General features: G+C 40.9%; 2 protein-coding genes across 5 annotated transcripts in view; one reads left to right on the top strand and one right to left on the bottom strand.

The window, feature by feature from the left end:
• The window catches only part of Glurib (Glutamate receptor IB), a 221,917-nt gene that overhangs the window by 37,471 nt on the left and 167,127 nt on the right, over positions 1 to 17,319 (bottom strand). The window lies entirely within an intron of this gene.
• Positions 1 to 17,319, top strand: part of LOC139816504 (uncharacterized) — a 178,789-nt gene that overhangs the window by 145,621 nt on the left and 15,849 nt on the right. The window lies entirely within an intron of this gene.

Below are 17,319 nucleotides of genomic sequence, written 5' to 3'. Positions count from 1 at the left end.
AAAATTTAGTTGCAATAATGATTGCATTTAGTACCTATATTAAATATACGACGCAATTTATTACATTCCATTTCGAATAGAATGCAATCCGATTGTGCCGAAAATTTGGCTTTCGAAATACGGCCATTTTCAGTTGTGAAATATTGATCGCTAATTTCTATAAGCGCAAGAATCTCGGTTCGTTCAGAGTTATATTATGGGTGGCAGTCACGTATATTCTAATAAATCACTAAAATAGAGGATGAGATATCGAAACGGGAATTATAATATTGTTTATTATAACCATCAGTTAAATCAATCATTCTTTTACCGATTTATTATGCCACTGCAAATGATTTGAAACCAATGTCCTGTGTGAAACGTCAGGTGCAACGTTAAACGCGGTGAGAACGCTACGCGCCACGACCGGGCAACCTCGTTGCCCGCAACCGAACCGCATCCACTCATTCTAATTTTCTTTATGGTCGTTCGCGATCGGCGGTATGTGGACGCGCGCGATTTGATCGGGGCGTGCCGCGCGCCCCGCGCGAAAATTCGCCACTCGGCGGCCACGCAGCGTCGGGCGGCGCCGAATTTTCAATGAGCCCCTCTCGCCCCCCTCCCCCCTTTTCGCCCGAAACGCGAAACCGAATTCCGACTATCAGTAATCAGTTTTCCTACCCCGCTTTAACGCACGGCCGACATCGACAAGCGCGAGCGGCGCGGCAACGGGCGTTTCGGGCGAAACGCGCGGGGGAAACGCCGAATTACGCGGCTCGTAATTAGTGCCGTTAAGCCGCACGGTAATCACGGTGTATCGGTGTCACGTTGCAAACGTTGAACATGCGCGGCGCAACACCACGGAAAAGAATATAAATTCCGTACCTCCGCAAACGTTTATAATGTGTAATTAGAGCCTGCGTTGTGCGGCCGGAATCGGCGCGGCGCGGCGCGGCGATCGGTCCCGCCGCTTAAAATATGTATTATATACGCACAGGCGGGCTCGAATGACGCATTAACATTTTGCCGTCCGAACTCGCTCGTCCAATTATGGGACAATCGACACATCGAATATCGAATCACGGGGATATCCAACGAGAACCTTGTTATCTGCAGGGTATCAGGTATCATTGCCTTCCGCGATATTAGCGGGATATTTTTTTCTTTGACGGGCAACCTTGTTAACGCTCGTGGAGTATAGTGTCCCGCGTTAGCGGGAATCGTGTTACCCGTGAAACGTAATTCGTTGAACGGTAAAGTTGGCGCACGCATGATGAAACGTGAGCCCCGATATTGCCGCGCGTTTTCTCGCGCGCGTCACCGAATTTTTGTTTATCGCCCCGCGCCGCGTGCCGCCCGTTCGCGATACGGCGCGCGGCGGACACGGACGGCGCGGCGGCGCGACTCTCAAACGGTCGTCATTTCCGAAAATAATTTAATCGACAGGTTGTCGATACGGAAATCGTCGCGATGCAGCTGCGTCGCGTGCCTTGTTTCTCTTGTCACACGTTTTTGAGCGGCACAATTGTAACACGGCAAATTGAAACGGGATGGATCGGCGTCGATACACCTTTCTCCTCTCTCTGTCTCTTCCTCTATACATCGTCCGTTTCCGGGACTCGAAGGACAACCGGAGGCCGGATTAAACCCCGTTAAGCCTGAGTTAAACGTCATCATAGCCGGCCATTATTGCGGTCCGCTTAACGTCGCTCAGTGAAGGTAAATAGAATATTCCGTGCCAGCTGGGATTATTCGACCGTAGAAATTAATTCTGCTCTTGCCGGGGAGTTTATCGGTAGGGCACGAAGTCATCGTGCCCTACCGAACGAGTCGCGTAGAGTCTCGCGTCGCAGCCTAGCATCGAGAAGTTATCTTAATGGAAAAGTTTCGGGTCGTTCTCTCTCTCTCCGCCGATTGACGCAACAGTTGAATGTACGACCAATTATGGGGAATATTGCCTTCTAGAAGCGCGCGCGGTCTGTTCGTGAGACAGAAAATAACGGTGAATTATTGAGAAACTGTAGGGAGAGACCGTAATTCCATTGTTGTTCCAAATCGTCGGTTACTATTACGGGACGAATGGCACACGGAGAGAGAACGCGACACTACCTCGGATAACTATCGCGATTGCTAATCGTTAATAGCTGCAATTATCGCTCGGTTTATCGTCAATTTTCCGAACGTTCGCCGCGATTAATGATCGGCACGAAGAATTTACTGCGACGCGCAAAAAAATGTTTGGACATCAAAGTGTCCGTACGGAGACAAGCGGTCAAACAAATAATTGCGTGTGTCACGGTGCACCGTGGCCGCGGTACATAATTACGGCCGCGTAACTCGGCGTTCGCTGTTAACTGACGGCGATATTAATTAAAAATTCATCTGAGGCGGCCACGTCATGTGCAATTAACAAATTCCTCATGCGCAGAGTCGCGCGCTTTTCCATATCCGCACGCATGGACCGTACGAGCAGGGACCTGCGACTGAGATTGGATAACTTCTCTCGCATCTCGATTATTATGCGGAAAGTTAATTCAAAAGAGCGTCGCATGAATTTCCGCATGCGACCTGTACCTACTGTAAAGTGTGTATACGTATAATGCGATTGTATTTCGGAAAATACGGGAAGGCAAACGGATTACACGCGAAAACGTTGACCTCTGCAGGCGTTCGATCGCGCGCGCGTGTCGCAATTCCGTAAATCTATTTATCCGTACATTCGCGATAATTGCAACGCGAGATCATTCGCTGCATATAATTCCACTGAGAATTCCGTAACTGGTGCGCACATGGTGAATGTCGTGTTCGATTCTCTCGTACGGTCACGTCGTCAGAATGCAGGTCCGCATGGGCGCGCATGGTCACGTAGGCGACGCACGGAATCTTTCGGTGCGAAATGTCCGAGCGAAGAAAGGCGACGGTCGAGGCACGTCGCGCGTCGACCCGAGGCAAGCAATTTTTCTGCGCGATTCTTTGTGTTTCCGCTCAATTGCCGGCGTTACGTCGCGTCGGCGGAGGTCGAACGGAAGGGCCGCGGACACGGATGCGGATCGCGAGACACGCGTAATATTCATGTTTTTAAGTGCCGCGCGTGTGTATAATTTTAAAAGGTTACGACGAGCTCCAGAGAACTTCCGCAAGTTACGAAAGAGGCGAGGAGACGAGACTGATGACAAGATAGGAAAAGTCACATGATGAAAAATCGATGAGGTTAACAAGATAAAATTACGCTGGAAATGTAGAACGACGTGTCGAGGACATCTCACAGATATTTCCGAGTCCATGGAAAATGATTGCCTTAGGTTACAGTCACTTTACGGCAAAGTAAAGATAATGATACCAATTGGTTTCATACATACATATAGCTTCCAGAAGACGTGGATGTGCAAAATTCACTTGTATAGCTTATGTCGTGAACGAGCCGAACAGAACGTACAATAAAAATGACATTATATTTTATTACGTAATTTTTTTTCAGCGGAACTAAAAGAAGCCAGTTATTTTATAAGAGGTTTAATAAATGATTTTATAAATAAGGTTTAATTGAATTTATCGCAAAGCTAAAGGAACCTTTGCAACTATTTTATTTTATTTTATTTTTTACATTTTACACAGTGTTCACTTTTATTCTGAATATTCAACACAATATGTAGACAAATAATTTCAATTAAAAATTTAATTCCAATATTTTTAGACACAATTGTAGGCAAATAATTTTAATTCAAAATTTAATTCAAATATTTTTAAACACTCACGCACACAATATGTAGACAATTTTAAAAATTATTTGCTTAATAAAGGAGTTGTCGTTATATATCCAATTAATTACGTCGCTTGCTCGCGCGGCGACGAGCAAAACGTAACAATTTGCTCGTCAACGTGACAGGAATTACCGATGTACAAGTGTCGACGGTGTGTCGACTAATTTCTAACACGTACACGCGCTCCGTCTTCATTTTTCGTTGTAACTGCGGCAGCGACTCCGAAGGATGCGACTTGTGATAGCCGTAATAGAGCTCGACGTTGATATCTTCGTCGCATTAGTTTTATGCTTTCCGAGCGGCCATGTGAATATCGCGCATTGTTGAAAAATTAATATGATTTCAGAAAATATGTAAATTAAATGCTCATCGGGCTTAATATAACGTACATTTGCGATATTATATTCTGTGTTAACATGATGCCATATGCTTTATTACGGTCTCTTTGTATGGTATTTAAAACTAAAAAGCGGCACGTATATCTTCCGTCATGATATTAAATTTTGTTTTCAATTAAATATAAAATGGTCTTAATTTGTCGCGCAGAATGTTAGATTGAACTTTTGAAAGCTGGATAAAAATGTTTATACTGATTTCGAAAAATCCACGCGCGTGTATTGCGGAGGGGGCTTAATCCGTTCACCCGTTTACCGCAGTAATAACTGGCTACGTCGGAATATTTTGTCCGTGTCGACGTGCCTGTTTTTTAGTTAATTCAATTTATTTACTACGCAGAAAATGAAACAAACGTAAAATATCCGTTATATATCTCTGTGATTAAATTCGTATAGTTTAAACCGAGTGCTTTGGATTAGCTCGGTAAAGTGGTCTTACCCCGAAATCCGGTTGTATTCCAGTTGATAATTTATGTAAGCTGAAACCTCGCCCTTAGTTGCCAGCTCGAACATATGCCCAGGACTGTTTTCATGAAGTAAATAATGAAACATTCCTTACATAAACAAGCTGTAAGAACGAAACAGACCCAAAACACGCGGATTGCGCTCTCTATCAAGATCATATTCTCGTAATACACTCACAAGCTGTAATTCTATGTTTATGTAATATGTCGTATATCATGAAATGCAGACTACTGAGTGCGTTTGAGAATTTATTTCAGAATAATATTTACCTATAAAATACCTGATACTACTTGTCACTGTGTGATATTATAACTAGAAAAATGTACAACAATAATAACGTTGTTCTTTGATGTCGCGTTATAAATTAAATTAATGCCTCAAAGTTCTTTTTGAGTTATCATTAACTGATGTCAGTTATAAATACAGAAAACGAAAATTTCCCATTTTCATATTATATCTCGGACGCATATCCGAGTGTATTTGTCCGAGAATATTTCAACTTTGTTTGGATTAGTAGTTAATGTGCCGCGAATGAATTACGCTCCAACATAATACAATTATAAGTAATTATTTGAGTTATTCACAGATACACATGTTCTATTTAGTATTATTTGGGACTCATTAGACTCTAATAGAACTCGCTCTTTTTTCTTAATGCTTTTCTTTGAAGGAAAAAAATGAATTTTTTTGACGGATAAAAAGCGCATTATTGAAAGTTAATTTGCCTGCATCAACATATTATTTACTGCTTGACACATCAAATTATGCATTTAAAGAATCGACGTGAAAAATAATGCAAAATATAAAATCTTGATAGTGTTTTACTTTTTCAAAAAGATTCTGGGATTATAAAAAATTGTAAATATCATTTATTGTTATTCATAATGTTCCTTTTTAATAAACTACACATTTTTATAGTTCTTCTTATGTCAACTCTTTATTTGCCAACGGAGAAAAACGGTTATAGCACGGTGCAGTACAGAGAAGATTATTTTAAGCGAAGTTACACCGTTCTGCGGACAGGCTATTAGACTACAAACCGCGAGTGAAGGTGGTCGAACCCTCTCGAATGCCGTGTCTTGCCGGCAGTGGTCACCAATGGGAGATGTTTATGTCCATTTGAATTCCAATTAATGGCACGTCGAGGACACTTTGGAACGCGTGACATATCGCGGCGCATTGTTCCGCTGCCGGACGGAAATGGTGACCGGAGTCGGGCCGTTTAAAGGGCTCGTAGGATCGATCGCTCTCTCTCTCGCGGACCTCCCTTCAAAATAGAATCCCGCGGGAGCTTTTTCATTATCTCGTATTTCCACAAAGCCCCGCGGCTAAAAGAAGCGACGTCGCGTCGGTATTTTATAGGAAGCCGCTCTCCGACCCTCACCCTCTCTGCTCTTCCTATCACAAACGCGATACGCTGATAGTCTATTTTATGGCGTATCCGGCAACGAAAGAACAAATTTTTCAAAATACGTGACGTTTGACGACAATCCGATCGTTCTTGAAAATCTTGCTCGACACAAATTGGCACTACTCTCAAAGGCAATATCTTACCTATTACAAAGATACTTACCTCCCTGAACATTATTTTTATTTTATTTTTATACGTTTTATCCAAGCATTATTTTATTATTTCAGTTAGTAGAACGGCGACGACGACAATTCAACTTATTTTTCCAATCTAATTACTTAAACAATATAAATAATATTGTATGTATCAATATCAGAGAGTAGTATTTTAATATGTGTATACATACATAGGAGAAACAAAATTTCTTTTAATTTTCCTCATTATTATATGATACAATATTATCACTCGAAAAGTTTGGTATATTTTTTTGGTACGCAGAAAATGTAGAAAACAAGATTGTTCAAAACTGACAATGAGTTAAATTAACACGCTTCTTCATATCGCTTCTTCAACAGAAACATTGTTTCCTCTGGACGAGAGAGAGAGAGTATGTACGGTGGAGATCATGACAATGTTAAGCGCGAATCATAAATGAAAGTCATCTCTGAATTTTCACTCGCGGACAGCGCCGGGGGATGGTAAAAAACACCGGAAGTCGCAGATATTACGTACGTGTTCCACTGGTCGCGAGTTTGTCCACGCCGAGGGAGAGCCGTGGAGGAAATGTGGAATTTTCGTTAGTCGGCACCCCGGTCACGTGCGCGGTGCAAATTGAAATTCTTGTTTCGCCCGGCGGCATTTATCATGACCGTTCTGCGGCTGATCATTGGATCTTATTTCGATCGGTTTATATCGATCTTTAGCGCGACACACACACACACACACACACACACGCGCGGCTTTTTATTGGTCGTGGCGCTCAAATGCCGGGTGGACGGATATTATCGAGAAGCTGAGACGGATATCGTCTCGATTGCGCGCACCGAGCACACACACATACACACCAATTATTCATCGGTGAAATTCACCGGCTTGTTTTTTGCGCAATTGGATTGTAAATAATGCGCGCGGCGCGGTAGTACGTCTAATGGCATCGTGATAAAACATTACAAATGAATATTGATAACGGCGCCTGTTTGTGTTTGACTGCAATTTATAATGGAACACGCGGCATTATTTACGAATGATAACAAAACAACCTCGCGGCGCAAGTGAACCATATCCTAATTACAATATTCTTTCCTCAGGCGTACGAATACCCCGTATGAAAAAAAAAGATGAATACATTTCTCTTGATGACGCTTGGGTGAGGTATTCCTCCGTGAAATCCATATATCACGATATTACACGCCGTAATATTAGCTTACTTTACGTATCGGTTTGAAAAAAAGCAATTTAATCCACCGGTAATGGCGCGACTCGCTGTCCGCGAACGGGCGTAATGCACAGGGAGCATAAAAAGAAACGCGAAAGAGAAAACGGACGATTAGAATACATGTGTGCGCGGGCGGAATAGCGCGAAATTAGAGGTACCGCGATAGCGCTTTGAATTTTGCAATCTCCGGCTTTTGCGAACGCGCGCCGGCGAGTTTCGTGAAATAACGCGGCCGATATGAAATACAAAATACCGGCGAAATTACCGGGCCACACACACACACTCTCTCTCTCCCCCCGAGGTTTTTTCTCGCCAGTGTTTGCCGTGAAAAAGCATGGCGGGAGACGCGTAATGCTCATCGAATACCGTATCGAGAGATTTGTCACACAATAAATACTTCCGAGATTATGTGCCACGTGAAACGCACTGCGTTTCTCTATATCTATACCCTTTGTTCATTCACTCGCTCTCCCTCGTATTACGAAAAAAGGGAAGAAAAAAATACGTAGCTCGCAAAAAGGCTATTGGGTTGCTCACAACAGCACGGCGCACAAAAGCGCTAATGAGCGGTGCAAGTTGCATTTACGTCGATTCGACGCAAAAAATGCGTCGAAAATCCATGACAATCGATTCACGATTCCATTGAATCGGAACTGCATTTCTTCTACTTTTGAGAAATATCTCGTACACATCATGGCCAGAATCTTTTCACATAAGTCAACGTCAGAGCGCATGTATCTTTCAATTTTTATATACTGTAAGAAAATAGCCTTACCATCCAATTCAATTCGCATAACGTGATTTGCGGAATTTTATATTAATAGAAGGTAAAATAAACTTTATACAAGTTAAAATGTATATAGAAATAAATATATCGTAATAACAAAAACTTAATATTTTAATATTTATTTTAATATTTATTTTGATTGTTTATTTTGTCAGCGAGCATTTTGCGAGCAAATATCGATGATATTGAATTTATATTACTGATTTCGCGTTTATATGCAAATATCTCAGACTGAGCCTTTGGCGTTTAGTCAAATGACGCATAGCGTGTCCGCCAGTTCATAAATTTTCGTATAATTCCATGACATATCATTTATCAGTTTCCAAGTCGAAGTCGAACAGCGAAGTCGAATTTACCGTTGAAGTCACGCCGCTTTCTGACACGCGATTAATCCATCGAACGTACCCCATTTGTATGCCCGAGCGAAAATGGGTTCGCCGAGAGTGATAAAAACGGCGCGGAATTACTCCTCGCGGCGAAATTACTCGCGTGGAATTCGCAGTATCTGCTTAATGGTTTCATGCAAAAATGCGCCTCAGCGACGGGGAGTTCGCACCTGGAATCCCCCTTTGCATTTCATGAGATCAGAGCGATCACATCTGTTTACCGTTTTATGAGATTATTTCGGAAAATACTTTGCGAGAGATCGATCGCGCTAAAGTCGCTCGACAGCTTGACAGCGTGAAAGTCGATGAATATTTCCGGTCAAGCCCGGGCAAGCGGGCAAGCACACGCGCTATAAAACCATGGGTAAACTTATTGTCGGATCGTACTATTTGGCAGTATATATATGGCGTAAAGCCCGGGATGAAATTTCATCGTGTATCACGTAGGAAGGGTGAGGCCGGAGAGGAGAGCGCTAGCTGGCCAGACGGCGATCGATCGTACCTCGTGGAGATGGAGAGTGGACCGTAGGACGAGTAATACGACGAGTTATTAAATTGCCAGGGTCATTAACCTAAATGTCATAACCATATTGTATCGCGCGAGCAACGAAACAGAAAAGCCGGGAAAGAACTAGCACTTAATCAAACACATCCCGTTTGTTATACCATAATTATTGTAACTGTAGCTTTTTTAGCCGCCTAGACCTCGATATTCTCGGCGTAGCATTATACGCTCGTATATAAGTCAAAATAATTGTGAGTCTTTTGCATCGATATTACTTTACTGCTATATTACATTTTTATTTACGTCACATCTTAAATTCCGTGGATATTTTTACAGATGATTTAATTTAACATCGTTACGGTGATTTGATCCTCTGTAAACAAATGTAACGTTAGAACGGAGGGGGTATTAACCCTCCGTCTGTACACGTCTTTTTGCACCCTTGAAGTGTATACGTGGGTTGACGCCATTTTTCCTTACTTTAAAGTATTTTAAAAAATCTGAAAAAAATTTACAAAACATCTGTCTACATTGTAGTTGACAATTTTACAGTCATTTCGATAAACCATCGTTTATTTAATATTTTCTGGCTCGCAAATTTTACAACTACGAGCAGATATTTTGGCCCCGTATATTATACAGACGGAGGGTTAAAATTATTCAAAAGCAACATTGTAATAGAGGCAAAAGCATTGCCGCTAACAACAGGTAGATTGTGGAATTTTACTTGGCTAAACTAATAAAAACGCAAAAATATTATAATGACTTTCATCAGAAAGAGACTCATTCTGTTAGAATGAGTCTCGCGAAACTTTTTAACGGCGTTTTAAAAATGCGATGCGCGTGTTTACCGTCTATGACATCTCGCGTAATGTAATGAAGAGAGGCATTTTGAAACACGTCTCCGACAAACACGGATCGGGTATGTTGCCAGCAAAGGATTATCTTAATACCGTTCCTTAATGCTGTCCTTTGTTCTCTCTCCTACGGTATCTCTTTATTTTCTTTCTCGCAGTGTTTATAAAATATCTCGAAAAAATTCGCAGTATTTTAAATGCTAACATTGCTGTATTATAAATTATTACGCTTCCTATCGCGTCCTATTGTTTAATTATCGTTTCATAGAATTCGTTATTTGTTATAGATGATTATTTATGATTGAGTCGATTTTGACCGCGTTAAAACGGCCGGACCTGTTGCCTTTGTTTCTATTGCTCCGCTTTTACTTTTCACCAGCGCGTATTACGTTCCTTCATCGATAAGATCGCGACTTTTGGTCTTACGGCCGTCTCTGATGATGACAGACCATTACCCTCGCCCGACCGGGCAGCTAAGGCCAGAATCGATCGTCGCGACGTCAGCAGTCGATCACGGGAGGAAATCCAAATCTCCGTGCCTCTGCAATTCGATGACACTTCGTCGATTGGTTCTCCTGGTGAGATTCGTTGTGATTCTCTCGAGAATGTCCCCCATCGAATCGTCGTCGTAAATGACTCCGGCGCATTATTATATTATCCTCAATCGTCGGCGCGCCGCGCTCGCCGCTCGCTCCGTTCCCCCTTTTACTTTCTATATACCGTGAAGATTGTCTCAAAGGAACTCCACGTAAGGTAAATATAATTTTCCTTCGCGGCCCTCTATTTTTCCGTCCCTTTTCTCTCCCGGGCGGCCGGCACTTATACCTCGAGCCTCGAGCCAACCCCTCGCCGACGGCCTCTCGCGTTCTCGGGAAGGATGATTGCGATGAGCAGCCAAGCGGACGAAGTCAGACTCGAGCGATTTAACATTGTTTTAACATCGATACGATACCCGTGGTCGCGGGAATCCGCTTACCCGCTGGCACTGTAAACCGTATCAATTCAATTTCATGCGAACTCTTTCGAGAACACTTCGTTCGCCGCCCCAGTACTCCCGGACGTTTATCTTAGCCGTAGACGCCGCTACCCGCGTTCTTCCATTTCGAGATCCCGACTCGTGCTCGTACTAATGTAATACAAGTAGTATGATTGTGTTGTAATTGCAAAATTTATTCACGTGTTCCTCTCGTATCTTCAATTCTCGATTAAATTTGATCACAAATGATTGCACTTTCAACAAAATGTGTTAATAAACGTATCTAAATATTATAATAAAAGTATAGCATATTAAATATTAGCGCATTTGTAAAAAAAAAAAAAATGAACAGACTCAATCTCCGGCATGAACAAAAAGGCCACATTGCTCAAATATTAAACACGCAATGAGTGTACATACATAAAGCGTGCAAATTCCAAATTTATATAACGAAGAAATATATTCGATTAAATTCACAGTATACATGTATTATAATAGAACGCGAACGGCTTTGATTTAATACTTTTATCAAATCCGCCACGCACCGATGCATACCGGTCTTTGGTGTCAGGCTGCGTCCGCAGTTTCTCTTCTTATTAACACGTGAGCGCTTTGATTTATACGCCGCCGAGCAGTCAGGTGGACGGTGTCCACGCTCGATCGATTTTAACGTCGTTTCGCCGACGACGGTGCCGGCGCGCTGATCACCGCCACCGGGGGGGGATAAATCCGACGACGCTCGAAGGGACGGACGGCAGCGGGGCCTTTTTTAGTCGCGCGCTTTACGGCGCGAGCCAAAGGGCCGTGATGAAGGGCTTCCCCGTTTCCCCGGGAGAGACCGTTTGATCTGCTACAACGGATAATTCGCCCGCCGACGCGTTTCACGTCGACACGCGAGGCGCGAGGCGTGCGTGCCTCGCCTGCTTTGTCGCCGCCGCATGAGCGGCCCTTTTTACACGCCCGCCTCGTCGGCGTTCGCCGAGCCGCGCCGCGCCGGACGATTCACGTTTCGCGACGCGAAAGCGAACGAAAGCGGGAATACAAAGGACAGAACCGGGCGCGTGAATGGAAGAATGCGACGAAAAACGGGTGAATTTAACCCTACCGCGCGGCAGGATTAAAACGACTTCCCCTCTTTCTCGTTCGCGCGCACTCGGCTGCCACTTCCGTTGAATTAACCAGTCAAAATCTGCGCATTGTGAGGATTCTAAAGTTTCTATCGTCCGTTCCTGCTTAACTTTTTGACAAACGTGCAAGGACGACCTAGATTCCGTGCCTAGATTTGAAAAGAATACCAAAACGTCTCCCTTCTTCTCGCGACTAATTATATTTGTTGAATTAATACGTGACGCATTTATTGTATATCTTGGTAGATTTTACATTCTTTTCATTAATTTTCGATTACCTTTATCACGCATGCTATCACTATAGATAATTTCATTGCTAAAGATTACAAAATTGCGCGTGGAAACTTCCTACACACTGTTGGAAAATTTGTATTAAATATAACATAAATCACATGTCCCAAACGGTCCACTAAAATTTTTGTGTTAATTTAACATAATACCTATAAATGTGTTAAATAGTAACATCGATACTGTGTTAAAATATTTCAATAGAAAGGGAATGTAATTCTAATCGTAATTTGAGGTCAATTATGTGTCTAATTAACATAACTTTTATGTTGAAGTTAAGATTGTAAGATAAAATCAACACTCTTTTTCTGTAAATTTTAACACATTTAATAAATACATTCAAATTGTGTTACTTTAACATATTTTTAAAATTATTTTAATAATTTTACATTTTAAATTTATTAAGTTATTAAATTAACATAGCAGGCATATATGTTAAATCTACACATGTATGTGTTGATTATTTTACACAAAAATTTTAACAAGGACCTTTTTTAACAAAACTACAAAAATGTTCCAACAGTGTATATTCTGAATAAATTTTTATAGTTTTGTTAAAAAAGGTCCTTGTTAAAATTTTTGTGTAAAATAATCAACACATTCATGCGTAGATTTAACATATGCCTCATATTCATTCTTTTCGTTCGTTTTCGATTACCTTTATCAAGCACGCTATCACTATAGATAATTTCATTGTTAACGATTACAAAATTGCGCGCGGAAACCTCCTAATCCTGATCAAGTTAACAAGCGTTGAACGAACGCGAACGAACAATTTGCTTCAATGAGTACGAACGGTGGCTGGCGGAAGTAAGTTGTTTATTCATGTGTGTTTGCGCTCGCTCGCTCGATCTGGATCCACCTTCGGACGGAACACACACGCTCGTATAATACACGATATCCATATGCTTCCGCCGAAATACGCAAGAAGCGTAATTCGTCCGGCGCGCCTTGTTAAGCCACTTCGCCACCGCGACAAAGTTACGTCGTTTTGCGAAACGTACCTACATATACCCGTATAAGCTTGCAGGACACATTCGACGATAATGAAGAGCGATCGCGGCGATGTATCAACCGCGATTACGGTCTTATATCCGACGCACGAAAACGGATGAGACAAGGTGATCCACTTATTTCGCAAGTAGGCGCGAGGATGAGTGAAATCACACGTTACGTTGTCTCTTAACGTCAAATTTCTTTCCGTCCGATTATCTCGCTTAAGTTATTATATACTCATATAGAGAAATGGAAAGTTATGACTCGTATAAAGAGATAGAAGACCAACGTTTGTCGTCCGTAATAATAAGAAATCGATTAGCGGAGTCAGGAAATATTGAAGAAAATTTTATGCTATTTTTATAAGACAACAATTCCGTTACGATACAATTCAGTTTCAATATTCTCTTAAATTTTAGCTATTCTTTTTATATTTTATTCATGTCAATTTCTCAAAATCAAATGGATTTATTAATATAAAGTTTACTAATTGTATTTCTGCAAAAATCGCCAAGTCGTTTTAAACGCTTTCAGTGTACATAAAATGTACGTTCGGTGTGCATAATATTATAATATATAAATATATAAATTGTCTACTATGATCCATTAAAAGTGATTCACCGCAATCATTATTGTATTTTGATAAACGATGTTTTGTATTCTGCAATGACGTAGTTATACAAGTTATACACTGAGAAAGAAATATTTTAATCCAAAAAAATATTTATTAGGTGGCTCCTAATAGCATTACTTACTTACTTTTTACTTACTATTTAATTGAAATAAAAATATCTAATTCTAAATAAATATGTATAAAAAATAAGTAAATATGCTATTAGGAGCCACCTAATAAATATTTTTTTGGATTTTTTCTCAGTGTAATAGTCATATTATTGCAAACAACTCGAATAATCGTCTAAATGCAGTCGTTTCACGGTCAAAGCGTTCGGATGAATCATGTTAAAGATTATTGTGCAAAATTATAATAATAAATGCTGGATCAACGGAATAGATAAAGGTAATAATTCGTTTTTGTATTATGTGCGTTTGCTTTCGTTGTGCAATATGCATTAGATCACCGAATAATTATGTAACTTACACGCAAATGAGATTAAAAATTATTCAACATTGTAATAGATATTGCGTGTATACCAAAATAATTAGTATTACATAAGACACGTAATCATTGTGTTCAGTCTACTTAGCCTAGCGTGAAGTAGCAACTGCTCAATCCTCGTTTCTCATTTACCAGTTATTTTATGCAGCAAAAAATGATATCAGTTTTATATAAAAATTTACGGTAATACCTCGCATATTTGCAATTTGTAAACGACAAAATCGGCAACAAGGTAATTAAACTTCCTTTTTTTTTTTAAATGAAAACTGCAGCATTATCTAATTAATTTTTCATGTCGTACTGAAATTATAATAATGTTTCCTGGGATATGATACATGAAGCATTTTGTGCTCGATGTCGTTACATAATTATACGCTATTTATACGAGGATTAATAATGAACGATTTTAATAAAACAAGAAATTCTAAATCGATTTTAAATGTAACGCAGTGTCGTGAGGAGATATTAATATCGTGCAATATTTGGTGTCTTGTTGGAAAATATTTTTACGTGATATACAGCTCGCGGAATAACCTTTTCACAAGCGCACACTTATGCACACAAGTCGCGTACGCAGCTGCAATTTAATAATAATACTCCCCTGAAAAAGCATATAATTTTTCAGTTTCGCGGAGCAGTGCCATTAGCAAAAACGTTTTGCCACATGCCAAAGTATGTATTTTCTCTAACGTGTTCTTTTCCGAGGAATTCCATTTTACCTCCTCTTCGCTCAATGCCTCGTTCATGTTCTTTTTTCTCGTCTCTCTTTTTTCGTTTTTTTTTTACTTTATTTTAAACGCGAACTTTTCCTCCAGCGTGCGTTTTTTTCAAAACAGAGCTCGAACGAGGAGCAAGAGTCGCACGCCAAAACTTAAAATCTAATTTGCGATAGCGTGAAAAACAATCACGCGACTGAACTGACTGGACGTACGGTGAGCGTAAAACCGGAAAGAATCGCCCTCGGCACGCGCGCGTCTTCGTTCTGTTAATTGCCGTCAACCTGTATCTGACTATAAGTACGATTTGCAAGGTCACGGGAGTAGCTTCTTCCGCACCTGCCTGCCGGACGGCCGTGAAAAAAATTCGCGCGGCGCGCGTTTACTCGGTATACAGAATGCAGACACACACAGACACGCGCGCGCGGCGTTATCGATTGGCGAAGATCGTCGTCGCGCGCGACGGCCAAAGCGGTCGCCATTACCGGGATTGCGGGCGTCGCATTAGGTAAGATCCAGCCTGTACACATTCTCATTCGGATAATGCACCGCTAAGTGGATGCCCCGTATGTGTTGCGACTCGTGGCCTATCAATCTTGATCTCGGGTTATACGAGGGGCCGTACCCGCGATACAACGCACACTATCGAAGGATCTCTCTGCTTTCTCTCTCTCTCTCTCTCTCTCTCTCTCTCTCTCTCTCTCTCTTCCTCTACATATATATGTACATACATATATATGTGTAGATATACATACCTGCCAGTAATATATGTGCGTGTGGAACACGGAGCACTGATGCACACGCGTGCCACTAATGCACACACTTGAGCTGAACGTACACCCTAACAGGGCAAGGTACCGGTAGGGATATATCAGTAGATATGTACGTAGAACAGCCCAACAGGGTCAAGTCATACTGATGGCTCATAAGATCAGGGTATATGGAATGTACGAGGTCAATGGACAACATTTGCACCCACAGTTTCGCTCAATCTCTCATCCTTATTATGCTTATTACGATTACATGCTAATTCGCAATCATACACACGTTCAAAATACAAAGTATACATTTTATTTCTTTCTTTTCTGTTGTTCTGTAACACTTCTACACTTTTACACATCTGTAGAGGTGATTTAAGTGACGGTCCAATTGACAAATAAGTCTTCGTGCTAAACAACGCATATTGCATTAGAGACTATTGACCAAACTATTGACAGAAAAAAAAAACAATAGATAGAAAAATTATAGAAATTTTATTTTACTGACTACTTCATTATATAAAATTATGATTACTATAAGATGTATTTAAAAAATAACAGCTATTATAGATAAGATAATAGTCATAAAATAATTTTTACTCTATTACATGTTTGTTTTACCTTTCTACATCCGACTTATATTATAGTTTCGGCGTTACGAATCAGTGTTATCAACAATATCAATGAGTACTTTTATCCTTCCACGCACGGATACATGAGATAGTATTACTCTCGCATTGAAATATTAAATCTAATCATGCTCAAATCCGCATTTGTGTACTCAGAACCCACATGTTCTGACTAATACATCACGCGAGAGGGTATCGGCGGATAAACAGTTATATGTGCATATAGGCAAATGCATTTCCGCGTAATTGTAAATATACATACGTATGAGCGCGATACACATGTACGGATGTTCCGTTCGAGAGGAACGCTAACATGCAAGACATGCCCCGTCCAACGTACCACGTCCTACCAATGTTCCGTCATATACCGACGGCTGACGAGCCATCAGCGTAGCCAAGATGGTCAATCATATGAGGGGAGATCACTCGGCAGTTTACGACGACGAGAGGACCGATCTTAGAGAATGTTGCATTTTTTATCGAGCGCGAGTACTCGAGGGCGGGTTTCTGTATAAAGATAGTCTGGCCGAAAAATTTATAAGCCACTTCATCGTTAGCCACTAAAAATTTCCTCAATCTTTTATGCGAATAAAACGAGCAGTTTAGCGAAATACTTCATACGCGTAAAGTAGAATATATTCTATAAGAGTTTGAATAATATTTTTTTATATTATAATAATATCTGCGTAGACATCGAAATAATTATACGCCAATATTCACAATTATACAGTCGTAATCATATCAAATAGAGAGCCTATGTTCATATTGAATGATGGAGTTATTTTTCTATT

This window comes from Temnothorax longispinosus, chromosome 7 (assembly GCF_030848805.1).
Source record: "Temnothorax longispinosus isolate EJ_2023e chromosome 7, Tlon_JGU_v1, whole genome shotgun sequence".
Classification (NCBI taxonomy): domain Eukaryota; kingdom Metazoa; phylum Arthropoda; class Insecta; order Hymenoptera; family Formicidae; genus Temnothorax; species Temnothorax longispinosus.
Note: the sequence above shows the minus strand (reverse complement) of the source record. Positions and strands in the feature narration are given on the sequence as shown.